Source organism: Pinus tabuliformis, chromosome 6 (assembly GCF_031772625.1).
Source record: "Pinus tabuliformis cultivar Carrire ecotype Pingquan chromosome 6, CPIR1, whole genome shotgun sequence".
NCBI lineage: Eukaryota > Viridiplantae > Streptophyta > Pinopsida > Pinales > Pinaceae > Pinus > Pinus tabuliformis.
In genome coordinates, this window is record NC_142292.1 from 431,741,828 (window position 1) to 431,747,892 (window position 6,065).

Genomic DNA, 6,065 nt, shown 5'->3' on the forward strand with positions numbered 1-6,065 from the left:
CATTTACTTATGTGGTTATGCTAGTTAAGATTTACTAATGGGAAGAAATTCATTTTTCTTTTATTAATTAAAATATTTTGTGGTTAGTAGTTAAATGAAAATGTTTTTATATTCTAAATTTAAATGAGTTAGAAAAAAACACATTTTTGTAAAGTAAATCGTCAATTTTGATTATAGAGATTAAATTTGTAAGTATCAAGAATGTTGAAGTTGTGACCTGGGCAATTTTCTGACATAGATAAGAGGTATCACATCTATATCATGACTACTTGAGGTAACCCTCAAGGCTAAATTCAATGATTTTTTATATGGGAACAAATATGATTTTATTATTATTATTATTATTATTATTATTATAATAAAAATTATTCAATTTAATTTATTTAGGGAAATTATAACGATGAAATTTTGTCATTGGGCTACCATGTATTAATCCTAGTTGTACAAAGCAATAATTTTTCTATGATATAGTTTGATATATGTTTTAGTTGAGAGATTCTTGATTTGATTGACACTGAGAGTTTCAAGTGAAAAGTGTTCACCTCTTGTCATCCACCACTAGAAAGGTGCATAAATGGGTGGTGGGTGGTTTTATTGTTGTTAGTACAAGAGAATTGAATGGATGATTCCCTACTATGTAACCTATTACAGTGTTCATACTCCTAATTGACAAAAAAATTATTACTCCTACAAGGATGGAATGCATTGGGATTAGTTGTTCTATGTGCATCTTGCATAAGAGGATTTCTCCCTATCTTACATATTGAATGGTTAGTAATTGATTACAACTTGACTTGGTTTCATTTGGGTAATTTTCTGACCTTGGGTTAGATTTATTTTGTTGTTTATTCTAGTGGCCATAGAGCTATGAGGCGTAAATCCATCATTACTTAAGATCTTAATCATGGTAGTCATGGAATTATATGGTCGTAAACACCTTTGCATTACATTAGATCTTGGTTAATAAAGATTAAAATGGTTCAAAGTGATTGAAATGGTTTGGAGCATGAGATATCTAGTATAGAACATGGACAATATATTGATCATTATTACCAAAAAGTAACTCACATAATGTTACATATTTTCATTAATCTATCAAAATAAAGGTTCCCTAAGGCTATTACTCTGAGTAGCTCAAAAGGTAGGTGATTAAACTTATAAATTTGTTTTTTCCCAATCATGCAAATTCATAATATATCTTTTACACAATATGCATGACTCTCTAACTATGGCATCAATCTATAGACATGACATCTCTAATAGAAAAATGTGATAAATGTCACTAAATCAGGTCTATGGAAAGTACATGTTATGAATGGGAAGGTTCAAGTCTCAAAGTAATTTACAAAGGGGTAGTTAGAGCCTCCAAGGATTCATCATATTGATTCCAAATGTGTAATACGGACCACCTTATTTCAATGAGATAGCCACCATGAGATATTATAAAAACTATATAAATACCACTCTTGGGGGACCAATTCAACAAAGAGAAGAAATGCATTATCATGTTGCCAAAATCTAATTAGAATTCCTTCACATTTTCAAGATTTATTGCATGAACATGGTAAACTTGTAAGCATTCACCATTCAAATCTTTTGAAAGCTTCTTTGTAAAGGGAGAGAGATCTATCAAAAGAAGGAGAAAGAGATCTTCCTTCAAAGGATAGGAGATGGATAACCATCATTCTATCCATTCTCATTTATGTATCTTTTTTATATATTGTTTCCAATTCAATTAATTATCAATAAAAGAGTGTTGTTTCCCATTACTCTTTATGTCCATTACGTCTTTATTTATTTTTTCAATTCTCTCATGATGTAATATAAAAAGTTTGTTGGTTTTATTTTATGTTTCATTGTAACACTTTATTGTTACATTGTGTAGGTTTCAACTCTTGTACAAGAATTTGGGACACCCATGTCATCAATTCCAAACCACATTTCTTGAGCTAGGTGGCAACCCCTAATACTATACCCCTACTCATTAAAATTTTGCAGGTTAATTGGGAAATTAACTTAGGTCAACATATTTAAAATTCAAGTCCCACTAGCACATTCGCTTGATGATGGGCCTCGTTAGCAAGGCGACCCAAGATCAAACCTCAAAGGCGGTGGTTGTGCCTAGTGCTAGTAGGAGGAAACATGTTAAAAAATCTAATCAGCTAAGGGTTGGTGTGGCCCAGGCCGGGTGTGATTGATCCAGCTGGATATTGGTGGCCACCTGCCAAGTCCACCTGGACCCCCACCATTGTCTTTCTCAGCATTTTCAGTTTCCTTAATTGTAGCACAACTTACTATTTTTAGCAGTTTTTCGGGTCCTGAACTTCCGGAGCCGTTTTGAGGCCCTAAACGACGTTTTTTGGGGAATCCGGGGCAACACGAGTCCATGGAATGGACTGGTGTTGCCCGTTCCAACAATGATAGTGCTCGGATAGATCTTTCTAATGAGCTATTGTACGCGTCAAACGGAGATCATATGCCAAAGTTACGACCCCGGGAAGTTGATGTACCAACTTACCCCCAAACGGGGCCCACAGTTTGGCGTTTCATCTCCTAGGGTTAGGTTTTGGAATGTTAAGGGTTTTTCCATTGTTTCTCAACAATAAATAGGACTTCGAGCCTCATTGTAACACAGTTCAGAGGCATGTATCCATCACATCTTTTCTCAGTGATAAGCTACCATCGCCCTAGCTAGTTTATTGCCATTTCTGTTTGTAAGCATATTTCAGTATTTTCCATTAATGAAATGAAGTATTATTTCCGCTGCATCTTTGTGTATATGGTTATCTCTGTAATTTGTTGCGTTCCTATTTAAATCCAGATCAGTGGTATCAGAGCGGTCTGCTTTTTCTCTGTTTTTCTTTGCATGTCCCCAACAAGGTCGGGATATAAGGAGTTAGGGCTTGAACTGGTTGAACCTTTGCAAGACCAACCTCGCAAATCCCGACGGCCTCCCATGGCGGACGAGAAGAAAGACGAGGGGGCAGGAGATCCCATCAAAATCTTGCTCGAAGAAGCGCTCGAGCGACAACGGAACGCGATGATGGACAACTTTGCGCAGATCCTTCAGCGGCTACCCAAAAGCGGCGCATCGGCTTCCAGCAGCTCCTCTGGAAACGCCACACCCTTTAAGGTACAAGTTAATTTTGAAATCCCCATATTCGAGGGTCAGATAGACGCCGATGTCGTAGATAAATGGTTAAATCTGCTAGAGGGTTATTTTTCTGTTCATGAATTTTCGAGTCGGGAAAAGATTGTTTTTGCTCTTCTCAAAGCAGCCCCCCACGTCAAGGACTGGTGGGAAACCTACTGCGAGCAGAAGGATGAAAGTACTGGCTCACTATTTTCAGCCGCACCCACCTGGGATTCGTTCCGGGATGCCATCAAGGAGCAGTACTACCCTGTCGGAAGCTATGAGGATGAATACATAAAGTGGACCACGCTGCGGCAGGGAAGGGACCAAGACGTGCCGGAGTTCACCAATCTTTTCCATACCCTTCGCACAAAGTTGGGTATCAAGGATTCAGAGCAACATTTGATACTCAAATACCGTGGCTGCCTGCACAAGTACATCCAGGAAGAAATACAGTTCCTAAACATCCCCTCGCTCGGCGCAGCATACCGGTATGCCGTCAAGGTCGAGCAGAAGTTTAAACAAAAGAAGCGAGACTTTGGATCTGCGAATCCAAAGCAGGGGAAAGGTGCCCCTAAACCACAGAACAAAGGACAAAGCCAAGGCGGGACAACCCAAGACAACCAGCCGAAGCTGCAAGCAAAGAGCAACGCCGCGAAGCCGAGAAAGGACACTGGAAAATGGTGCGAGTTCCATAAGAGCTCCACTCACAACACAAGTGAGTGTCGGGCCAAGCAGTCACTGGTGGCTGAGCTAAAGGTTTCAGAATCAGATGCATGTTCCGACTCTGAGTCAGAACCCGATAAGGGGTATGAAAAAGGGAAGCAGATCATTGATGCGGATCCCAGCGCCACTGTTGCTACCGCAAAGATCCAGAAAAATGAACCCGAAGATCCAGAGGAGGAGGAGCGTCTCTTCCACTCCCAGATGTGGGTAAAGGGCTCCCCGATACAGTTCATTGTTGATAGCGGGAGTCAAAAGAACCTCATTTCGGCAGAGGTCGTGAAGCGGTTGGGCTTACCGACCACAGCACATCCACAACCATACACCATTGGGTGGCTTCACCAAGGGCGAGATCTTCGCGTGAGCCAGCAGTGTCGCCTTCCATACAACATCAAGCCCTTCACGGATGAGGTATTGTGTGACATTGCTCCCCTTGAAGTTTGTGATGTATTACTAGGACAACCATACTTGTGGAAGCGACATGCTGTGTATGAATCAAGGCCCCGTGCTGTTATTATTACATTGGGAAATAAGTTGTTCAGGATACCAGAGGTAGCACCACCTGCCGCCATCTCTTTGATTACTGCAAAACAATGCAGTAAGATCATTTCCAAAACCAGGAAATTTGTTTTCCTGATGATACGCCCTCAAGGGAAGAAGAAGACAGTGGCCGCGGCCTCCAAACGGGGTCCCTCTGCACGACAGCTACAGATGGACAAGATTGTGGAGGAGTACGAAGACATCTTCACCTCCCCGGCAGGGGTTCCTCTGCACTGTCAAGTCAAGCACTCCATCGATCTGACCCCAGGTGCGCCGCTACCCAATGGACCAATTTATCGGCGCTCCGTTCTGGAGAACAATGAAATCAAGAGGCAGATTCAGGAGCTCCTGCAGAAAGGTCACATCCGTCCGAGTTCTTCGCCCTGTGGGAGCCCGATAGTGTTGGTACAGAAGAAGGATGGGACGTGGAGACTCTGTATTGACTATCGGGCGCTGAACAAGATCACTGTCCGTAATAGGTACCCGATCCCGCGGATTGATGACCTCCTAGACCAACTAAAGGGGGCGAAATATTTCAGCAAGATCGATCTGAAGTCAGGATATCACCAGGTACCAATTGAACCCTCAGATGTGTGGAAGACTGCCTTCAAATCCAAGGAGGGCCTCTTCGAATGGTTGGTCATGCCTTTCGGATTGACGAATGCTCCTGCAACCTTTATGAGGCTAATGGATGACATCTTGCGGCCATTCACCAACTCCTTTGTAGTAGTATACTTGGATGACATTCTGATCTTCAGCCAGAGTTGGGAAGAGCACCTCCACCACATCCGACAGGTTCTCCAAACACTGCGGCAACACAAGCTATGTGCCAATTTGGAGAAATGCACTTTTGGCATGACCGAGGTTCAGTATCTGGGATACATCATTGATGAACAGGGGGTGCATGTCGATCCAGCCAAGGTCCAAGTCATTCGGGATTGGCCCTCTCCAACCACTCTAACAGAGCTCCGCAGCTTTCTAGGTCTTGCCAACTTCTACCGCAGGTTTGTGTTGGGATTTTCTCATATTTCTTGGCCCTTGAGTCAAGTCACCAAGGGCGGGGCGAAAGCAAAATTCTTTTGGTCTGAATCTCAACAGAAGGCATTCAGGGAGTTGAAGGATCGCCTCTGCACGGCACCAGTGCTCGCGTTACCAGATTTACAACAACCATTTGAGGTCGAGACAGATGCCTCTGACTATGCTATTGGGGCAGTCCTTACTCAACATGGACATCCAGTGGCATATCACAGTGAAACACTTTCAGACACAGTCCGGAAGTACCCCACTTATGATAAAGAGATGTATTCCATTGTACAGGCCTGCCGACAATGGAAGCATTACATTTTGGGGAAGGAAACGGTCATCCACACAGACCACCGACCTCTGCAGTTCATACAGACCCAAGGGAAATTGCAGAATGATCGCCATCAGAAGTGGTCTACATACCTGCAACAGTTTCACTTGAATATCAAGTATAAAAAGGGCAGCACCAATAATGTTGCAGATTGCCTCAGTCGACCACCGATCATGGCGCTAACCACCGTGCTCAACTCTTGCGGGCACGAGACTTCTGATTGGCCACTTCTCTACAAAAGCGACCCAGAATTCGGCCACACATACCAGACACTCTTGGAGGGTCGGCAGGTTGCAGATTTTCACCTCCAGGATG